Below are 23,470 nucleotides of genomic sequence, written 5' to 3' on the forward strand. Positions count from 1 at the left end.
AGATAACATTGTAAAGCGCTTCTTTGTGGTTGGGCTGGAGCAACTCTTTACAATGTTTTTAAATGTAAGTTAACCCACTGGAAGGCAATGAGGACCCACAAGTTGTTGTAGGATACTCCGGAGAAGCTGATTCAGCAGGGGTGACAAGTGAAATCAAACGTACAAATCCCTGAAATCTATTTACTAATTCCAGTGGGGTTTTTTTGTTTTTTTTTTTTTCTTTTTTTTGAGATGGAGTCTTTGTTACCCAGGCTGGAGTGCAGTGGCGCGATCTCGGCTCACTGCAACCTCCACCTCCCAGGTTCAAGCGATTCTCCTGTCTCGGCCTCCCGAATAGGTGGGATTACAGGCACACACCACCAGGAACGGCTAGTTTTTTTGTATTTTTAGTAGAGACGGGGTTCCACCATGGTGGCCAGGCTGCTCTCGAACTCGACCTCAGGTGATCCGCCCGCCTCGGCCTCTCAAAGTGCTGGGATTACAGGCGTGAGCCACAGCGCACGGCCTCCAGTGTAATAATTCTGTTACATTAATAGTGTTGTCAAACAGCCATAAAAATGGGATATACTCACCACTCTTTAAAGGCAAATTTTGCAATTCTAAGTATTCTTGAAAGGCAAGAAAGGGCAGCCTGATTAGTCTATCTCTTAAGAGTAAATTCACCCAGGTGATGAAAATCTAGTGACTCATTTGCATCAGAATTTGATTCCGATGGGAGGAGAATACGGGATGCAGAATTTACTGAATCCCATATTTGTAAATCCTTAGTCCCATTTCTTTGGAGCAGGTGTATTAATGCACTCTTGTAGTAGCTTAGGATACAACATAGTTTTTTCTGTCTGGCTAATTTGTATTATCAAATTTATTAAATCAAGATTGCTATTGCTTTTGATTGCTTGTCCACATTAATTTACCTACCCTAGGAAGCCCTATGAGTTTCCTTCCTCCCCCCCTCCATCCCCTCTTGATATTACTTGCCTGCTTTTACTTCATAGCCTCAAGGCTTTCTGGCTATTCCCACAAAATGCCAAACACATTTTATGTCTTAAGGCCTTTGCACTTTAAATTCCCTCTTCCCCTGATAACTACCTTTCTCACTTTTTTTCAATCTATGTAGGTCTCTGATCAAGTAACACCTATAAAGAGGTCATCTTTGTTTATCTCCTATCTAAAATGGAGGGCCCCATTATGCTCTCTATGCCTATGGGGAGAGGATATATATTAATTGAAATATTACATGTATACATCTTTATTTTTTCTCTGTGGAATTCAAGCCACTTAAAAAAGACACCAAAAAGTAGTATTAACTTTGTATTTCACAAAGATTTAAGAGGACATAGTTTATAATTCAATACACATAGATTTGTTTGCTACTCCCAGTCTTTGCATTGCAGAAGCCCAATTGAAAAAGAAATGCAAGAGATGCAGAACAAGAAATTATAATGTAGTGACATATGAGTTCTCGATAAACAGATGCTGAGATGGAGTTTGGGATGCAAAATGTTTATTAGGGCTCAATATCTGTGAAGGGGTGAAGGAAATAGGATTAGGCAAAGGAAAATGTCAGACTATGATACAGGCCAGACAAATGCTCAACCAACCCAGTGGAGAGCTCTGGAGCCAGTATGCCTGTCAAGTTGCCCCCACATTGGGCCAAAGGGGCTCTAGATCACCCTTTTTAACTCCTTTGTGGGTCACTGAATGAGGACTGTCCTCGGGAAGGATGCAGCCTTGAGTGGGGAGGAGCTCTGCAGCTGAGGCAAACACTGAAGAAGCTAACAGCTGGTGTTTATCTGCCAACTGTGCTCTCTGCAGTTGGGCTGCAAGCCCTTCCTGGAAGGAGGATCTGGGCAGTGTATTTCCATGTCTATGACATATATTAACATGAATATAAATATCAATGTTAAGTAAGGTCTATGATAGTATCTGGGAGACTGACTTTAGCATGCGTAAGTGCATAGCTGGTATTGCTCTTTGACTTTTTTTTTTCATTTTTCTTTTTTTTTGAGATGAAGTTTTCCTTTTCTTGCCCAGGCTGGAGTGCAATGGCCTGATCTCGGCTCACTGCAACCTCCACCTACCAGATTCAAGCGATTCTCCTGCTTCAGCCTCCCGCTGGGACTACAGGCATGTGCCACCACTCCCGGCTAATTTGGTAATTCTAGTAGAGACGGGGTTTCACCAGATTGGTCAGGCTGGTCTCGAACTCCTGACCTCAGGTGATCTGCCTGCCTTGGCCTCCCAAAGTGCCGGGATTACAGGCATGAGCCTGTAATTACTTTCATCAGGGAATTTAAAGGTCGGGGGGGGGGGTCTTTTCTTTTTAGAGAAATAAGAAAATGTACAGACTTTCTAAAAATCTTTATTAGTTTGATATACTCCTGTAAGAGCTTTAAATGCCTCAATCGTTGCACATGGAAGGTGATAGAAAACAATTATAAAGGAAATGGGAGATTCTTCCACTGACTTTTCCTACCCCAGATTCAGCAAATCTCTTCACTTTTCCCAAACTGAGAAATAATCCAGCTTTGCTCCATACTGAAGAAACTTCAGAATGAATATTTGAGGCTCAAAGGAGAGGAGAGGAAACCTTTAAAAAAAAAAACCATGGAATGAGTTTCTGTAGTATAGTGGTTATCACATTAGTCTCACGTGAAAGGTCCCTGGTTCGAAACCAGGTGGAAACACATTTTAGGCCGGGTGTGGTGGTTCATGCCTGTAATACCAACACAAAAACTTAGCCGGGCGTGGTGGCAGCTGCCTGTAGTCCCAGCTACTTGGGAGGCTGAGGCAGGAGAATCGCTTGAGCCTGGGAGGCAGAGGTTGCAGTGAGCCAAGGATGCACCACTGTACTCCAGCCTGGGTGACAGAGTGAGACTCCATCTCAAAAAAAAAAAAAAAAAAACACCTAGAAGAGATATTTGGTGCCAGCCACTTATGGGCTACATATGCAATATGAATGTGCTTATTTATTTCTCACAACCTTTTGAGGTGGGTATTGTTTGGACTCTAATTTGGAAAAGAAAGTGTGGTGTTACTTATCCAATCAGATTCTCAATTAGTAAGAGAAAAAGCTATCAGAATATTATCTACTCAACATGGAACACACACATAACTGCCTTCTCTTAACTATCTGGTCTCATGTGCTTTAGTCTAAGGTATATAGAAACTTGGGTAAGAACTGTTAAAGGGAGATGTTGAAAGGTTCTACCAGAAGAGTATCATGATCATATTTGAATTAATAGATACAAAATGAGAAAGAATAAAACTGGACTTAATTATTCAAACAGTGTTTACAATAGTTTAAAGTGAATAGCTAAAGATTCCTGAAAATGGGAATCACACTTAAAATATATACTTTTAAAAAATATATTTTTAAAACACATACAATTTTTAAATTGCCTACATACATGCTTTTCCTCAGTTCCGCCCTTCCCCCTCATCTTCATACCTATTACAGATGGAGTCGTTGTCATGCACTCCTTGTAAGGAATAATTCTGGTAAAATCAAAATAGTAAAGTCACATCTAAAAATATGTGAAGGTTTATATCCCAGAGGAGCTGCATGATTTAAATAATTAACAATGACAAAATATGGGAAACACATGTGATTATGGATAATGAGGGTACTTAACTAAGGACAAAATAATATAATTTTATATCAGGCTAACTATTGACATGGCTTCACTTATCTGGGAAGCTAGATTCTGTGTGTAATAGTAAACACCTGGGAGGAATAGTGATTGTTTACAAGGCTGACTGGTATCTGGACTCAGAACTGGCCATCAGTAAATCAACTTGAGATCACAAATATGCCTTGGAATCACACAAAGGAAAACACCAAAAAAAAAAAAAAAAAAAGGAGGTAAAATTGCTGGTGTACGTTGTTGATATTGCTTGACTTATTAAAAGCTAACTTTATTCACAGCAGAATTGCTAAGCTTTTTTCTATTCACAGCAAAATTGCACTTTTTGAAGAAACCAGTGCATTTTGTAATTTACTTGAAACTATAAGATTTAATAAAATTAACGGACTGGAATTAGAAAGTGTATTCAAGGATTGGCCTGTTTGATTCTATCTGGTACTCCCGTAGCTTTGCACTTGCGATTTCCTAGGCCCAGAGTGTTTGTCCTACCAGCCTCTCCTTGGGTAACTCCTATTCATTCTTCAGTTTTCATAATATGGCACCTCCTCAGTGAGGTATTCTCTTATTCCTAGTTCTCGTTATGCCTTCTGGGTTTACCAGATCAGGTTCTTTTTTTTTTGAGACAGAGTCTTGCTCAGTAGTCCAGGCTGGAGTGCAGTGGCGCGATCTCTGCTCACTGCAACCTCCGCCTCCTGGGTTCAAGTGATTCTCCTACCTCAGCCTCCCAAGTAGCTGGGATTACAGGCGAGTGCCACCACGCCCTGCTAAGTTTTTTGTATTTTTTGTATAGATGGGGTTTCACTGTGTTAGACACGACAGTCTCAATCTCCTGACGTCGTGATCTGCTGGCCTCAGCCTTCCAAAGTGCTGGGATTAGAGGCATGATCTTCCGCGCCCAGCCCAGATCAGGTGCTTAAACTCCATGTCATCACCGCTTCTCAGCCTTTTGGCTAAGCCCAAGTGTTTTCAGCCTTTTGGTTAAGATCATCTGTTCTTATGGGTTTAAACTCCATGTCAATGATTATATTTTGAAAGTAAATATCTTGTTTGTATTTTCATTTAATATCTGTAAACACAGCAGCATATAAGCTAAAAGAGGTCAATATGTCAGCCAGTGTCCCATCAGGAAAGAGATGAGTCCTTCAAATTGGGTACTTTGGGCCTGACGCGGTGACTCATGCCTGTAACCCCAACACTTTGGGAGGCGGAGGCGGGCAGATCACTTGAGGTCCAGAGTTCGAGGCCAGCCTGGCCAACATGGTGAAACCCCGTCTCTACTAAAAATACAAAAAAATTAGCCAGGCGTGGTGGTGGGCACCTGTAATCATAGCTACTCAGGAGACTGAGGGAGGACCTTGAACCTGGGAGGCGGAGGTTGCAGTGAGCTGAGATTGCAACACTGCACTCCAGTCTGGGTGACAGAGCAAGACTCTGTCTCAAAAAACAAACAAACAAACAACAACAACCACCACCAATTGGGTGCTTTGAAGATTGACAAAGAAGTGAGCAAGGTGTTAGGAAGCCACAAGAGATAGTGCAGTATTTTGAAGCTAATACCATATATAAGTAATTACCACACCTAGGCCTAAAGGGGCAATGGGAGGAAAGGAAATCTGGAAACAGAAAAAACTCCTTCCTTTCTCTGACATATTTTCACTTTTCATCAGCCAAATTTGACCAGAAGCCAAAGGACAAGGATCAAATTCATGTATAAATCAGCCTCCTAGGGACACAGGATGAAAGAAGGGGACAGTGGGCCAGGCATGGTGGCTCACACCTGTAATCCCAGCACTTTGGGAGGCCAAGGTGGGCGGATCACAAGGTGAGGAGATCGAGACCATCCTGGCCAACATGGTGAAACCCCATCTCTACTAAAAATACAAAAATTAGCTGGGCATGGTGGTGGGTGCCTGTAATCCCAGCTACTTGGGAGGCTGAGGCAGAAGAATCGCTTGAACCCGGGAGGCGGAGATTGTAGTGAGCCAAGATTGCACCACTGCACTCCAGCCTGGGTGACAGAGCGAGACTCTGTCTCAAAAAAAAAAAAAAAAAAAAGGAGAGGACAGTGTATCTAGGCTGGCAAAAGTAAATATCTAGCACAGTCCATCCCTTTTGTCCTTTGGCATGTACTGTCGTTTTCTCAAGTGAAAATTCTGCATTGCATTCCAACATGGAATTTGTGAAATCACAGCCAGCTCACGGGGGTGATGCCAGTTTGTTCATAATCCTACTTTAAAACTAAAATGTTAGTTGTCACCTTCCTAGAATGTACTGGGGTAAAAAGTGAGAAGTACTTAGTTAACATTATACAAAGCTGTTATGAACCTTGCTTCTGTAGATGATCATAAGGCTTAGGTTAGCAATCACAGCTTCCTTCTAAAATTCATTTCTTAGGCCAGGTGTGGTGGCTCATGCCTGTAATCCCAGCACTTTGGGAGGCCGAGGGGAGCAGATCACTTGAGCCCAGGAGTTCAACATGAGACTGAGCAAAATGGCGAGATTCTCACTCTACAGAAAATACAAAAAATTAGCCAGGCATAGTGGTGCATGCCTGTACTCCCAACTATCGGAGAGGCTGAGGTAGGACAATCACCTGAGCCCGGGAGGTTGAGACTGCAGTGAGCCATGATCATGCCACTACACCCCAGCCTGGGCACCAGCCTGGGCAATGAAATGAGACCCTATCTCAAAAATAAATAAATAAATAAAAATAAAATTCATTTCTTGTTATCCTGACTTCTGTCAGCATGTTGGCTGAATTCTTTACATGGTAGTATAAAATATGCCCTTATTCCTGTGGGATCTGTGTCCTCATGATCTTTTATCTCATTGTCACAATTTTTAATTGACGATGGCTTGTGGGCAAAAAACATTTAGAGACTTCCTGGATTAGTAATTTTTGTTTGTTTGTTTGTTTGTTGTTTTATTTAACCTCCACTGTACAGCAGACACCAAACTACCTCCTAGAAACTGGGAGCAATCACTCCAAGTAGAGGGACACTTTTCCCTGCATATTGGTTCAGTGGCATGAAAAGACTAAAATGGCCAGAAGCAGTTTTCAGGTTTCAGTTGATTTGAAAGGTGACAATGCTCCCTAGTGGAAACATTTATCCACTGGGCACAAAGACACTCGTTCCCTCAGAGCTCAATCAAGGTCACAGGGATAGGATACAAAATTGTCCAAATGGATCACTGAGTAATAATGAGAAGTGCCACTCACACCTCTACTTCTTGACTCCCAGACATGTGCATTCTGGATATGGAGAGATGGCTCTACATATTGGCCACTGTTTTAATACTTATTAATACTATCACATTGGTAATTAACTATCAACATAAGAATTTTGGGGAACACATTCAGACCATAGCAGTTTCTAAGAGGAGGTAGAAATCCAATGTATCAAATAGTGTTGAGAAATCATATAAGTTGAGGACTAACATAGCTATTTCAACTAGTGAAATGTAAAAGATCAGTTTAAGTGGAGTGTTGGAGAAGAAAGCAAAATGAAGGAGCATATTAAAGAAATGAGATGAAAGAAATAAGACATGGGTTTGATGACATTTCAAGGAAATATGACTATAAACTGAAAGACAGTACTGTCAATAGCTGAAAGGAAAAGTGAAAGCAAGAGAACATTTCTTTCAGATGAAAGAAATAAAAGCAGCTTTGAATGCTGATATGAAAGATCCTATAGAGATCAAATAGAATTTTTTTTAATACAGGAGAAAGAGGAAAATATTGCTGGAACTATGCCCTTGAAAGAAAGAGGGTTTTTAATTATTTCTTACAGAAAATTTAGAAATTCAGAAGTAGAAGAGTGCATGGCATTGGTAACGGTAGAACTGGTAGGTTCAACTGTGCCAGCCTGTCTCTCATTCTTCCCAGAATCCCTGTAGTGAATGTGTCAGATGAAATCTTCCAAATGGCCTTCCAAAATAAGCACAACAAAAGAGGCCTTTTTCTAGGCCTATGACATCAAAGATACAGCTTTTCTCTCTTTTTATGGAGAAGCACATGCAGATCAACCCAATTTCCAAAAACATCCCAGCAGAAAATGCTGAAAAGCACTTTCATTCACAGCAGCTTTCTAAATGAGGTTGGGGAAGGCCCTAAGCAAAGGAAAAGGAAAGATCCAACTCAAGAGTCTTGAGACAGAGGCAGCTTGCATTTCCTTCTTATTGGCTGCATTTTCTTTGATGGAGCTCATGTCTTTGAGACTGAGAAAGCCCTTAGGTCACTTCCCTGATCAAAAAAATTAATGTTAGGGCTGGGCGCGGTTGCTCACGCCTATAATCCCAGCACTTTGGGAGGCGGAGGTGGGCGGATCATGAGGTCAGGAGATGGAGATCATCCTGTCTAAAACAGTGAAAACCCATCTCTACTAAAAATGCAAAAAATTAGCCAGTCATGGTGGCACGCGCCTGTAGTCCCAGCTGCTCAAGAGGCTGAGGCAGGAGAATCACTTGAACCCGGGAGGCGGAGGTTGCAGTGAGCCAAGATCACCCCACTGCCCTCCAGCCTGGGCGACAGAGCGAGACTCTGTCTCAAAAAATAAAATAAAATAATAATAATAATAATAATAATGCTAGGAAACAGGTAATTCTTCATTCAGTAAACCTTTTAGTAATTAGAATACTTTTGTGTAATCCAGACAGGAAAGGAGATAAAGAAAATTTTAGGAAATTAAGCACATTATTTTGGCTCTGCTGAGAAGCTTTATTATGGATAGCTGCAGGGGTAATTTTGAACTCCCTTCGTTTTTAAATTTATTATTATTATTTTAGAGGCAGGATCTTGCTCTGTAGCCCAGGCTGCAGTGCAGAGGCACAATCATAGCTCACTGCAACCTCAAACTCCTGGATTCAAGTGATCCTCCTGCCTCAGCCTCCCTTGTAATGGGGACTACAGGCATGCACCTCTGTGCCTGGCTCAATTTTTTTATTTTTATTTTTGTAGAGACAGGGTCTCACTATGTTGCCCAAACTTGATTCAAATTCATGGCCTCAAGCAATACTCCTGTCTTGACCTCTCAACCTTCCTTTAAATTATTACCAATCTTTTCCCATCAAAGGTCAAAAGGCAAGCCTGCTGAACTGGGCCAGATGCTGCTGGGAGAAGTTGCTTTCATAGAGCTTTGGATTGTAATCTCTGCCCATCCATTCATTCATTCTGCAGCCAAACTATGTTGATAAAGAACCTACCAAATGGGGAGCCCTAGTGATAGATTATTGAACAAAATAGATACTCCTCGTCTTGAGGCATATGGAGAAGGAGGAGGGAAGCTGACATTAATCAAATAACTCTGGTATTATACATTACAAACTGATATAAGAGCACTAAAGGAAAAGTGAAAAAGAATCAAGTGGCCGGGCATGGTGGCTCACGCCTGTAATCCCAGCACTTTGGGAGTCCGAGGCGGGTGGATCACTTGAAGTCAGGAGTTGTAGACCAGTCTGGCCAACATAGTGAAACCCCATTTCTACTAAAAATACAAAAATTAGCCCTGCGTAGTGGCTTACGCCTGTAATCCCAGCTACTCGGGAAGCTGAGGCAGGAGAATCGCTTGAACCCGGGAGTTGGGGATTGCAATGAGTCGAGATTTTGCCATTGCCCTCCAGCCTGGGCGACAGAGCGAGACTCTGAGAAAAAAAAAAAGAAGAGGAAAGAGAAAGAAAGAAATAAAAGAAAGGAAGGAAGGAAGAGAGAGAGAGAAGGAAGGAAGAGAGAGAGAGAAGGAAGGAAAGAAGGAAGGAAGGAAGGAAGGAAGGAAGGAAGGAAGGAAGGAAGGAAGGAAGGGGAAGGAAGGAAGGAAAGACGGAAAGAAGGGAGGGAAGGAAAAAAAAATCAAGGAACCATGTGTTGCGTGGAGACTGGAGGTCAAGAAAAGCTTCCTTGATTTGAAAGCTTCCTTAAGTTGAAGCTGAAGCATTAAACAAATTTAACCAGGTAAAGAGAAGAGGCCGGGCGCGGTGGCTCACTCCTGTAATCCTAGCGCTTTGGGAAGCCGAGAGGGGCGGATCAGTTGAGTTCAGGAGTTTAAGACCAGAATGATTTTACAGAAAGAAAATCATTTCGTATCAAGGGGAAAACACGACCAGGACCTTGACTCTAGAGGCTACGTTCCTAAAACAGCAAGCGGGGCAGGAGGGAAGTCCCACAGAGATTTGGAGCCCCAGGAGAGGCACTCTCTTATCTCCCCCTTCTGGCAAACTAGGTATGAAAGGGAGAAAGAAGTTTCACTCTGAGGTGCGAGCGCCGCCGGACATTTCCTGACGGCTCAGGTGGGCAGACTGAGTGCTCCAGCGCCTCACTGGCTTCTCATAGGTACCTGGGTCAGGACGAAGCCACATATTTCCTCGTGCTGAGAAATTCACTTCTGGCACCTGTCGAGATGCCAGATTCCATGCCAAGCCCCCAACGATTCTGACTAGTTTGGCAAAAAAATGGGATCCGGCAGGTCCACTTCAAAGCAGCGCCCTCTTCCTTTTGTTGCCAAAGATCTGAGGACCATACTGCTAAACTGAGCAAGAAACATGCGTGGGTTGGAGATGGAAGTGAGAGTAATGAGTTTACAAGCACAGTATTACCAACCCCAAAAAACAACCACCACGCTGGGAAAATTCCATATAGTGAAACTTAATTTGTGTTAACTTTGGCTTGTTTGCCATAAGCAAAATATTGGGGACCGGGAGTGGATAAGGAAGTAAACTGGGTAGGTGTGTAAATAGGGACGGAAGACAGTGCACCATTCTTTAGATGACAAAAAATAGACGTTCCTGAGAAAAGAGCAAAGGAAGAGCCTCACAAGCAGCGGCCTCTGGTGGCGTGCCGTGATCGTATAGTGGTTAGTACTCTGCGTTGTGGCCGCAGCAACCTCGGTTCGAATCCGAGTCACGGCAGTACCTTGACGTTGCCTCAATTTTTCAACGTACTGGGCAGTACCTTGACGTCGCCTCAATTTTTCAACGTGCTGGAGTGGAGACGGTCTAGGAAAAACCCTTGCAAAATTGAATTGACTCATGATCTAATCTGTACACAAAAAACACTAGTATTCATCATGGTGCCCCAACCAGTCAGCCAACCAGAGAGTGTCTAGGTTTGTTGCCTTGTCTTTTTTTCCCTCTCCAAAGATTCTCTTCCCAACTCTACCCAAGCCCTACAGTCTTGTTGGCATTGGCTGTATGTGAAGAAACTGAGATAATTTTTTTTTTAATGGAAAACTTTTACTTTCAAACACTGGTAGGCATGAGGAAAGGACTGTTCAAAAGGGGATCCAGGTTTGTTGTGGAGATCTTTCTTAAAACACAAAAGACAAATTATTATTATTATTATTATTTTTTTTTTTTGAGACAGAGTCTCGCTCTGTCGCCCAGGCTGGAGTGCAGTGGCGCAATCTCGGCTCACTGCAAGCTCCGCCTCCCGGGTTCACGCCATTCTCCTGCCTCAGCCTCTCTGAGTAGCTGGAACTACAGGCGCCCGCCACCACGCCCGGCTAATTTTTTGTATTTTTAGTAGAGACGGGGTTTCACCGTGGTCTCGATCTCCTGACCTCGTGATCCGCCCGCCTCGGCCTCCCAAAGTGCTGGGATTACAAGCGTGAGCCACCGCGCCCGGCCGCAAAAGACAAATTATTAATCACGCGTTTCTAAGTATCCTAGCTGGACCAATGCTGAGAAACTGTAACCTTTGATCGTCTGGAGAAAATTAAAGAAATTTGAATAATTGAAGGAATTTGGGAGGGGGTGATAATGGCCCAGAAGAACAGCCCCCATTTCTAGCCCGTCCAGTTTCTAGAATGAGTTCTAAAGGGCCAAGTAGTCTGGGTGAGGCGGGAGTGGAGGAGAGCTGATCTGAGATAGGGAGGTGGCTGGAAAGAAGTAGTTGGTGCTACCTGGGACCAGTAGGAGGTGGCTGGAGACAGGCAGATCCCCAGAGGCACTTCCATGAGCCCAGTTCTAGTTAGCAGCACAGTACTCTGAGAACACATTAATGGCACTTCGTCCCTCCTGGCCCTGGTGGATGGTTAGTATTCAAACAGCCGTGGTGGCTCATGCCTATAGTCCCAGCACTTTGTATAATCCCAGCACTTTGGGAGGCCGAGGTGGGCAGATCACCTGAGGTCGGGAGTTCGAGACCAGCCCAGCCAACATGGTGAAACCCCGTCTCTACTAAAAATACAAAAATCAGCTGGGCGTAGTGGCATAGGCCTGTAATCCCAGCTATTCGGAAGGCTGAGGTACGAGAATTGCCTGAACCCAGGCAGTGGAAGTTGCAGTAGCCAAGATCACACCACTGCACTCCAGCCTGAGTGACAGAGTAAGACTCTGTCTCAAAAAAAAAAAAAAAAAAAAAAAAAAAAAAAAAGAATACTCACACTTTTAGCAACTTATCAAAAATTTCAGCAAAAGAGATTTGTTCTTTCCTTCTTGGGGCTAAAATAGCCCCCATTTCTTCTCCAACTGTCCATCCAACTGACACGGATTCTGAAACTCAGAGATAGTGTAATTGAGCTGAGCTGCTTTATACTGTAGGATATCATCTCTCCAACAGGTTAGGTTCTAGGCCTCTTCTCAGTAATTTAATACCATTCACAGTGGTTATTCATGTTCACTTGTATCACACTCCACTTCAATTTTCTTTTTAGTCTATTTTATCTTGACTCAGTCTTACAAGAGTGAAGACAGGGATTAAGTATGTATTGACCCTAAAGGATCAGTTCTTGTCAATTATTTTGCCACAAGTGAGTGATAAAACTGCTAAAGCAATAAACGTTTTGATCTTGCAATTCTCCAGAACACATTTTTTCAGATCTTACTGGCCTGAGTAGCAGAAATCTATGGACTCTAACTCAGAGGCTACCTCTTAGTGAGAGAGCTAGGGTCCTAGATCTATTACAGAATAAAATTGTAGTGACAAGTGAGTAATAGGGATCGATAAAACCCATGCTATATGATTTGCTAGAAAAGTAGAGAGCTTGCTTGGTGTGTACCATATGATATTCGGTGCAAAGCACATGTTTATCTTAGAGGTGTGAAGTTCTCTGGTTCACAAGAATGTTTTGCAGCTTTGAATGAGCATTGCTAGAAATCTCGTATAAAGTAAACAGGGGAATTGTGAGATTAAAAGCTTGCATTTTATGAATGCACTAACATTGGTATGGAAGTATCTTACACAGTCTGCCAACCACATTTTCAGAAAGAAAACTGTCTTACTCTACCTATGGCATTCATGGTCTTGAAATGACTTTTTAACATTTCTATGTCTTATCATTCTCATCTCTCCATGGAAGTTAATGAAAGTTACCACCTTCTAAAATTGTTCTAAAGATTTAAGGGTGTTAGATGCATGATGGCACTAGCTCAGTAAGGTACAAACAAACAAAAAAAAAATGATAAAATAAGCCATTTTTAAAGTTAAATAAATAAATATCATTGCTACTTAAGTGGTGGAAGGCCTTCATGCAGTAGTAATATTGCAAAGACTGGTACCAGACTCAGCATCTATTTAACTTGACTACAATCCTCTGCTTCTTTGATGCTGATAAGATAGTTCTAACAATAACAAGAAGAGTTTTGTCTGTCTTCAGGACTGAGGCTTGTTTGAAGATTTGAGCAAGGCTTTTTATAAGGCGGATGTTGGCCAAAATGTTTGCTATGATAGGCCGTAAGTTTAGGGAAGACACAAATGTTGTGGGAAAAGGTAGGTTCTAGAAAGAATAGCCCCAAAAGTCAGGGAATCAGGAAAAGAACTTTCCTTCTAATGTCAGCAGAAATCCAGATGAAACACTTTAAGCAGCGGTTTGGTAGTGTTAATTTCTCTCAAGAGTGCAGCAATCTATCTGTAGCCACACCACTCCAGCACCTACTTTATGTTGAAAACGTCTGCTCGTATCTTGGAAAGATTTCCTAAAGGAGAAACAAAGGGCTTTTCTTCCAGGGTTTTACACCATAGCAAGATTTACGAAACACCTGTCAGTGAGAAACAGAAGTCAGGGAATAAATAACTAAACTTCACAAAAAACCTCAGCCAAGAAAGCTGAAAAATTGGTATATCCTGGCTTTGTGATTAGCTAGGTAGTGAGTAGAAGCTCATGACCCACAGGAAATAAATCAGAAGCAACAACAGCCTTGGTTAAAAAATAAAAACTCAACCTCAACCTAAGTAATTTCTCATCTTTCCAGAGTCTTGCATTTTGTGGATGTTTAATGAATGCATATGCAAAGCACCAGGCAGTTATTTAAATATTTCAGGATATTGGTTTCATCTGCTTTTCCCCATGCTAAGCTGCATTCAGTTAAACATTCCATGACTCCTTCTGCATTCATCTAAACATTCCATGACTCCTGCATTCATCAAACCAACATAGAACCTTAGATAAAAGGTCATGCAGCTCTGTGAGGCCCAAGTGAGAGGTTCCCACAGCATCCTGTGAGGGCTATCACATCGTACTCTGCTTTGTTCTCTACTTCTCTGCATCATCAACGCAGTTTTACAATCTATGTGGGTCTAGAAATTGAGTCTATTTTAACCCAGCAGGCAAATGAGCAGAACAAGACTATGACAGAAGCAAAGATATCCACCCAGGAGAACTCCCTGTGTACACCTAACTCATTGTCTCTAACAGCAGACCTCCTGTTGAGACCAAAGCTGTCTTTGAAACAGAGGGTCTCAAGGTGCCTAGTCTGGGTAAGTGGGAAGCAGGGTGACCACAGATCTCTACGGCATCACTGTGTCCTCATCTAGGCTCACTTTCTTGTGCCAGATTAGATAAAATAGAAGGAAGCATAATGGTTTTACTCAATTGCAGTGAATTAGCTCAGAAGGTAGTGAAGCATAATGGTTTTACTCAATTGCAGTGAATTAGCTCAGAAGGTAGTGTCGTGGGTTCTATAACCCAGCGGTAGAGAGCTTGGTTTTCATATCACTTGTGTTTTTGTTTGTTGTTGGATTTTTTTAGGTGGTTAGTTTGTTTTGGGGTGTTTGTTGTTGTTTTCCGCAAATTTTAAAAATTTGCTTTTTTATATCCCTGTAGAACATAAATCCAACAATGGAAGAAAATTTTGCTATTTTATTCAATGTTCCATCTCCAATACCTAGAAAAGTACCCGAAATGCAGTAATGACTCAACATTTGTGGACAAAATGAATGCACGAACAGAGAAATAAATTAAAAATATGTTGCGATATCCAATATTTCCTGTAGGGGGAGATAGTCACCATGAAATAGAAATTTCAGTCATTTCAATTTGAAATAAATTCTGAAACCTTGCATTGAAGAAAAGTATTTTTTTTAGTGTTGGAATTGCTGCTTTGTTGCTGGTTCAGAAACACAGATGTGCTTTCTTTGTCACAAAATTAAATAAACTTTTGGCAAATTGATACATTTCACAAAAATGTTATAAATACGATATATCTGAACATATGCCCAAGAGGGGCCCTGTGGCTTAGCTGGTCAAAGCGCCTGTCTAGTAAACAGGAGATCCTGGGTTCGAATCCCAGCGGGGCCTTACTTGTTCAATTTTATATTTTCAATAGTATGTTGCAAATACATATGTTGAAAATGCATTAAGGAATTTATAGGTTGTGAAATCTGTATTGAGCGATTAGCACAGTTATGGAGAGTCCCTTGCCAGGTAACTGTATCACAGTATGAAAGGGTTGGGATGAAGGGAAAAATGAATAAAGTTTCTCTTGGTAAAAAGCAATGGGTTTGCTGATGACAGGTAAGACTGGGGATATACAAGTTGTACAAAAAAAAATCTTGTAATACATATTAGAGAGTAACATTTCAAATTCTGTTGTAGACATTCAGTCTCCAGCCTCTTAACCTTGATAGTCATCATTTTCAGCTACATGACAGATTCTGATTATCAGTGTCAGGCAAATAATTAATAAGCCATGGCGTTTTGTTTGGAGTCTGATTCACTTTGATTTTTGAAAACAAGAGAGCAATGGTGCAATTTCTATTCTCACCATTTCGGTTTTGTATGACCCTAAAAATTGTCTTATTTGTGCATCTAGGATCTAGGGCCTCAATTATATCTTGAGGAAATAAATCGCAAATGAATGAAGACTTTCCTGAATCTTAAGTGGCATTGCAGTTCATAAACTAAAGTGTACCCTCTACAGCACTGGCCTACTCATTAGGCTTCTCAGTTTTATCTAAAGAGATTTCAAAGGTTATTATCAGAGTTCCAGCAGAGTCATTGTCTTTTCACTGCTGTAAAAGTAGTCCTGCACTGTGCCTGAAATCATTTGTACTTCAGAGTAAATCTGAATTCTGCTTTCTCATTTTATTCATAGCAGTTCTCTCCCACCTACTTTCAAAGGAATGTGAGCGAAAAAGACTGTCACAAGCCTCAGCTTCACTTCTCAGAAAACTGATATTTAAAGGATCCTGAAAATTGGAATGCTGCTATTGAAAAATTTGTAAACAATTAGTTAAGCTGTGTCTTCAAAGTTTAAGTATCTAAAAATACAAACTTGAATACTACAGTATTCTCTCCTTCTTGCAAACTAAATTCAAAGAAGGCTGAAAATATCTTAAGATTTATATATTACATGTTATAGTGTTATTCTTGCTCTACGCTTACTAAAAGCTCAGAGAGGAACAAATATGTTCTCAGGTACATTTCAGTTAAGTGGCCCTAAACAACCTCTGTCTGAAATATTAAGTGGAACACACAAATCACATACCAAACTCTCACTACCTGAGACCTGTCAGTTACTCCAAACTCAACCCACACTTTGAAAGGAAGCTTCAGGTCAGGTGCGGTGGCTCACGCCTGTAATCCCAGCGTGAGGATTTGGGAGGCTGAGGCAGGTGGATCATGAGGTCAGGAGTTCAAGACCAGCCTGACCAACATGGTGAAACCCCATCTCTACTAAAAATACAAAAATTAGTCGGGCATGGTGGCATGTGCCTGTAATCCCAGCTACTCAGGAGGTTGAGGCAGGAGAATCACTTGAACCCAGGAGGCAGAGGTTGCAGTGAGCTGAGATCATACCACTGCACTCCAGCCTGGGCAACAGAGCCAGACTCCATCTCAAAAAAGAAAAAAAAGAAAGAAAAGAAACGGAAAAGAAAAGAAAGGAAGCTTCCTCCATTATTAACATATTTGCAGACTGTCTCACAGCCTGGTTTTGAAAGATGAGGAAGTAGAATTCTCCCTTCCCCCTGTTACATTTACGAAAGAAGGGAGAAGTAAATTAAGAGGAATGACAGAAGATGACACAGAATATATGGTGTCAATGTTATTTAAAGCTTTGCAAAATAACAGAGATTCAGTGAAGAATTTTTATAGAGGAGTGACATGAAATATTCTTAGAAAGACAATGATTAAAAGGAATTCAAGAAAGCAAGACAATCAAGAAAGTAAGATAAGATAAATAAAACAAACCAAAATAAATAAACAAAAGACTTGCTGGGCTTGGTGGCTTATGCCTGTATTCCCAGTACTTTGGGAGGCGGGCAGATCACCTGAGGTCAGGAGTTTGAGACCAGCCTGGCCAACATGGTGAAACTCCATCCCTATTAAAAATACAAAAATTAGCCAGGCATGGTGGTGTGCGCCTGTAATCCCAGCTACTTGGGAGGCTGAGGTAGGAGAATCACTTGAGCCCAGGAGGCGGAGTTTGCAGTGAGCTGAGATCACACTACTGCACTCCAGCCTGGGTGCCAGAGTGAGACTGTCTCAGAAAAAAAAGCCTTCAAGCAAAAACAAAACAAAACAAACAAAAACAAACACTTGAAAATAAAATATCTGACAGTTTATGAGCAGTAGCTTTGGTTTTTAAAGATATTGATTTATAAATCAGATCTTGAAATATATTTTAATGACTTTTTAAATAATTTTCTGTACTCTAGAGCAGGCAGAACATTCTTCACACAGAGCATTTCATCTCAAAAGCTTTCTGCTCTTTGTTTTAATTCTCCAGTGACCATCAATTCACTTCTCAGAAGACTAATATTTAAAGGACCATGCGAATTGGAATGCTGCTATTGAAAACCTTATAAGGAATTGATTAAACTGTGTCTTCAAGGTTTAAGTATCTAAAAATACAAACTTGGCTAATGCAAACCATCACAACACATATTTTTATTTGTATTTATTATTATTATATATTTGATATTAAACAAGATGCAATAAGCCATAATTTCAGTTATTTATTTAAATGTTAACTTAGTCACAACTTTACTTTGTTCATTTGAATTTAGCATCTCTAGGCCAGTGGTTTGCAACTGGAGATTTGCATCACTTACCTATGGAGTTTTATTAATATGCAAATATTGTAGGACTTACTCCAAGCTTACCAAATCTCCATTTGATATTATTAATATATTTTTTATGTTTTTATTTTTATTTTTTTGGAGACAGGGTCTCACTCTGTCACCCAGGCTAGAGTGCAGTAGCATGATCATACCTCATTGTAACCTCAAACTCCTGGGCTCAAGCGATCCTCCCATCTCAGCCTCCCAGAGTGCTGACATTACAGGTGTGAGCCACTGCACCAGCCTTTATTGATATATTCTTGGCATAATCTTATCATATGGTAATATATTTGTGGTATATCATGTTGTATCTTAAGACTTTTTTCTTTGTAAAGATTATGTTCATCCACTTTAATAAATTAAATGCAATGTCTACTCTTGTCTTTGAAAATATAATTAATCAGTATGTTCATAACTATTATGTCTAAAATTTATTTTGGATTGGCTTTATTGTCTTGTCTTACATGCCACAGAAAAGCCAAAACTCCTTATTAATGTCATTATTCTTATTATGAACTCTCATCAGATATTTCACTTTTTTTTTTTCTTGAGGTGAAGTCTTGCTCTGTCACCTAGGCGGGAGTGCAGTATGGTGATCTCGGCTCACTACAACCTCTGCCTCCCAGGTTCAAGCAATTTTCCTGCCTCAGCCTCCCGAGTAGCTAGGATTATAGGCATGTGCCATCACGCCCAGCTAATTTTTGTATTTTTAGTAGAAGCGGGGTTTCATGATGTTGGCCAGGCTGGTCTCAAACTCCTGATGTCAGGTGATCCACCCGCCTCTGCCTCCCAAAGTGCTGGGATTACAGGCATGAGCCACCGCACCCAGCCAGATCTTTCACTTTTGAAAATTATAAGTAATAAATTAACTATAACCATTTCAAGTCTTTTGTCATCTACATATAGTTATTTTGTTTTACTTTGATGCTGCATTGAAAGCCCTTGCAATTAGCTATAGGCCAGAGTGCTTTATCTTCAACAAAGAACTCTCAAAGCCTTATGGAAAAAGACTATGCCAGGTACTTTTGGGTACAGGCTTCTGAGGGCATCACTTAAGCAACTTTAAGACCATATCATTCTACCAAGGCAGCATTTCCAAACTCTAGTCAAGAAACACATGGTCTCATGAGAATGTGCTAGGGAAATAAAATAATCTTGCCAACAAAAATACCCTTCTGTACCAATAGAAGAAAGAACATCTTTTACTGAGTGTGCATTAACAGATGCATATGTATGTAAGACAGCATAAAGGTGATGACAAAATTAGAACAAAATCTCACTCATTTTATGTAGCAAAGCTGAAAAAAGAACAATAATTCCTCTTAACTCCTTGAAAAGCAAAGAGCTGCACCTCATGACACTCTCCCATTCGTCTTTGAGAGAGACCACTGACCTAATTCTAGAGCTACCTTTTCTACATATCTAAAGTTTATTTAGTCCACCAGCTTGGAAATAGCCCTACATTGCAAAATCTGGAGACTGGGTTTAATCTTTTTTTTTTTTTTTTCTTTTCTTTTCTGAGATAGGATCTCCCTCTATTGCCTAGGCTGGAGAACAATGGCATGATCATAGCTCACAGCAGCCCCAAATTCTCCAATTCCTGGGCTCAAAGGATCCTCCCCATCTCAGCCTCTCAAGTAGCTAGGACTACAGGTGCACATCACTACGTCCAAGCATTTTTTTTTTCCTTTTATAGATGGGGTATCACTATGTTGCACAGAGGCTGATCTCAAACTCCTGGGTTCAAGCGATCCTCCCACCTTGGCCTCCTAAAATGTTGAGATTACAGGTTTGAGCCACTGCACCTGGCCTAATCTTTAAAAATACTAATCTCTGCTGAAGATTAGCATAAGGACTCAGACTCACTATGTCTACAAGGAAACTCTATAAAGAGAGAGATAAGCACTTTGCCATACATGAATGGAGAACATAATTTTCATTTACCCTTACAACTGCTAACTGGAGATCCAGTGGGGCCGGAATTAATTACCTAGAACTATATGAATTTATGAGGGATGGTTGTAGTTAATATTTAGAATATTGTTGATGTCTTTTTAGTGTTCTATTTTCTGAATGTATAAAAAAGCTCTTTCTCTTTCCTCTCCTTTTTTTTTTTTTTTTTTTGAAATGGAGTCTCGCTCTGTTGCCCAGGCTGGAGTGTACTGGCACAACTTCGGCTCACCGTAACCTCCGCCTCCTAAGTTCAAGTGATTCTCCTGCTTCAGCCTCCCGAGTAGCTGGGAGTGCAGTGATGCGATCTCCGCTCACTGCAACCTCCGCCTCCCGGGTTCAAGCGATTTCCCCGCCTCAGCCTCCCGAGTAGCTGGGACTACAGGCGCGCGCCACAGTGCCCGGCTTATTTTTTGTATTTTAGTAGAGACGGGGTTTCACCATCTTGGCCAGGATGGTCTCGATCTCCTGACCTCGTGATCTGTCCGCCTCAGCCTCCAAAATTGCTGGGATTACAGGCATAAGCCACTGCTCCTGGCCGATTTTTTGTTTGTTTTGTTTTGTTTTGTATTTTTAGTAGAGACGGGGTTTCACCATGTTGGCCAAGCTGGTCTTGAACTCCTGGCCTCAAGGATCCGCCCACCTCGGCCTCCCAAAGTGCTGGGATTACAGGCACGAGCCACTGCGCCTGGCCTCTCCTCTTAAGCGATCTATATTATGAGCCATTTACTCATAACAATTTAGCAGACTTTGCTTTTGTAAACTAAAATTAAACATTTGTAAATATCTTATTGTCCCTACCTGACCCCTCTAAAATTGGGAAACTCTTATTAAGTATTCTTGTTTTCATGGCATTATAGATACTTGCACAGGTTCAATAAGAATCTGTCCTTTTTTTCACTAGGACATAATTGGAAACACTGGTCATGCAACAAAGGCTTTGCCTCAAATGTCACATTTGAAAATGGTGTTCATTTGATCAGGTATCACCAGACATTTTTAAGAAAGTAAGGTTGACGTTATAGAGACTTACAAAGCAATCTCCAGGAAACTAACCTGATACCTGGTTTGCAGTGTTCCTAGCCTTCTAAGTGAGTGTCTATAGAAGGACATTTCCCGGCAGGCCCAAGAAACTCAGAATGTTTTAGGAACCTTGAGAAGAGAGGTATTCACTCAAATTTACAAGTACTGCAGGTTAAAGCTGGTCATGAGTTCTTGGCTTCTGAACAAGCGACTAATAAGGAAAACAAATAATAAGAGTCTTTATTTAAAGTCCAATCTGTGATTCCTTGTGAAAACTTCCAGCAAAGCAAACTTAAGACAGCCTATATGCTGCACAGACGTAATCAGGTCAAATTAATGACCTCATTCTTATTTTATGATGAAGAATATTATTCTTTTTTTGACAAGAATATTCTTTTGAGATTATTTTTGGTCAAAAGAGGGGAAGTCTGTAAGAAAATAATTTTGTTTCAATGGAAAACCATGCATCGTCTAAATACAGCATATGCTTCTGGGATATCAGGTTCTAGCCTTTTATTATCTTTGAGTTATTTTACAGTTTTTTGTTAATTAATAGGCACGCAAATTCTATATTGTCCAGTACAGTTTCAGTTGATTTCTGACATGGTTTGGATGTTTGTCCCCTCCAAATCTCATGCTGAAATATGATCCCCAATGTTGGAGCTGGGGCCTGTGAGGAAGTGTTTGAGTCATGAGAGCAAATCCTTCATTAATGACTTGGTGCCCTCTCCTCAGTAATGAGTTCGTGTGAGAGATCTGGTTGTTCAACCTGAGCGTTCTCACAAGGAATCTCAGATTGGACTTTAAAAAGAAACCAGGACTTTCCTTCTCTCTCTCTTGCTCCCTCTCTCACCATGAGGCGCCTGCTCCTGCTTCACCTTCCCCATGAGTAAAAGCTCCTTTTGGCCTCACCAGAAGCTGAGCAGATGCTGGTGCCATGCTTGTACAGCCTGCAGAACCATGAGCCAAATAAACCTCTATTATTTATGAATTATTCAGCCTCAGATATTCCTTGATAGCAATGCAAAATAGACTAACACAACTTTCCTCCCGCAGTGGAAAAACCAGTTTTCTCTCCATTTCCAATGTAATCCTTCTACTCCATATAAATTTGTGTTTTTTGACTTTCCCTTTAAACTGGTTATTACATCCGATTCCTTCACTGAATCAGCAAAATAAGATATTTAATCTGTATTCATTATTTTTATTGAGATAAAATTTACATAACATAAATTAATCATTTTAAATTGTACAATTCAGTGGCATTTAGTATGTTTACAATGTTGTGCAGTCATCATTTCTATCCACTTCCAAACATTTTAATCACCTCAAAAGCAAACTCTATACTCATTAAGCAGTCACTCCCCATTGTTGTTTTCCTCAGATCCTAGCAATCATTAATCTAAGTTCTGTGTGTATGAATTTACCTATTCTGGATATTTCATTAAATGGAATCATACACTGTCAGCCTTCTATTGCTTAGCATAATGTTTGAGGTTCATCTGTGTTGTGTATATATGAGTACTTCATTATTTTTTATGCTGAATAATATTCCGCTGTATAGATATACCATATTTTCCTTGTGCCTTTATCAGTTGATGGATATTTGTGTTGCTTCCACCTTTTGGCTATTGTGACAGTAATACCATAAATATTCATGTACAAGTATTTGTTTGAAAACCTGCTTTTAAATCTATTGATTATATGCATAAGGGTGGAATTGTGAGTTCATATAGTAATTCTATGTTTAGCTTTTTAAGGAACTACTAAACTTTTCCACAGTGGCTGCACCATTTTACATTCCTGTTAGCAATGTATGAGAGTTCTAGTTTCTCCATATTCTTGTCAACACTTGTTATTACCTGATTTTTTTATTCTAGTCATCCAAGTAGGTATGGAGTGGTATCTCACTAATTTGCATTTCCCTAATAATTAATAATGTTGATCATCTTTTCATGTGCTTGTTGGTCATTTGTACATCTTCTTTGAAAGAATTCCTGGTCAAGTCTTTTGCCCAATTTTTAATTGGTTTGTTTTCTTTTTGTTGTTGAGTTGTAAGGGTTTTTAAAAATATACTCTGGACACTAGACCCTTACCAGATATATGATTTATAAATATTTTGTCATTCTTTTTTTTTTATTTTTTTAAGACAGAGTCTCGCACTGTTGCCCAGGCTGGAGTACAGTGGCATGATCTCCCCTAACTGCAACCTCCACCTCCCAGGTTCGAGCAATTCTCCTGCCTCCTGGCTAATTTTTTGTATTTTTAGTAGTGATGATATTTCACTACATTGGCCAGGCTGGTCTTGAACTCCTGACCTCATGATCCGCCCACCTTGGCATCCCAAAGTGCTGGGATTGCAGGTGTGAGCCACCGCACCCGGCCTTTCTATTATTCTTTACGCTGACTTTTCACTCTTCTGATATGTCCTCTGATCCACAAAAGTTTCTAATTTCAAGAAGTCCAATGTGCCTATTTTTCTTTTTGTTGCATGTGCTTTTAGTGTCATATCTATGAAGCCATTGTCACATTGAAGGTCATGAAGATTTATTCCTATTTTTTCTTCTAGGAATTTTGT

General features: G+C 40.7%; 2 non-coding genes across 2 annotated transcripts; both read left to right on the forward strand.

Annotated features, from left to right (window-relative positions):
* The first annotated feature begins 10,475 nt into the window (after positions 1-10,475).
* On the forward strand, positions 10,476-10,547 carry TRNAH-GUG. The gene has a single exon. It is a non-coding gene; the product is annotated as a tRNA-His (tRNA).
* Positions 10,548-15,080: 4,533 nt separating this feature from the next.
* On the forward strand, positions 15,081-15,154 carry TRNAT-AGU. The gene has a single exon. It is a non-coding gene; the product is annotated as a tRNA-Thr (tRNA).
* The last annotated feature ends 8,316 nt before the right edge of the window (positions 15,155-23,470 follow it).

This window comes from Nomascus leucogenys, chromosome 22a (assembly GCF_006542625.1).
Source record: "Nomascus leucogenys isolate Asia chromosome 22a, Asia_NLE_v1, whole genome shotgun sequence".
NCBI lineage: Eukaryota > Metazoa > Chordata > Mammalia > Primates > Hylobatidae > Nomascus > Nomascus leucogenys.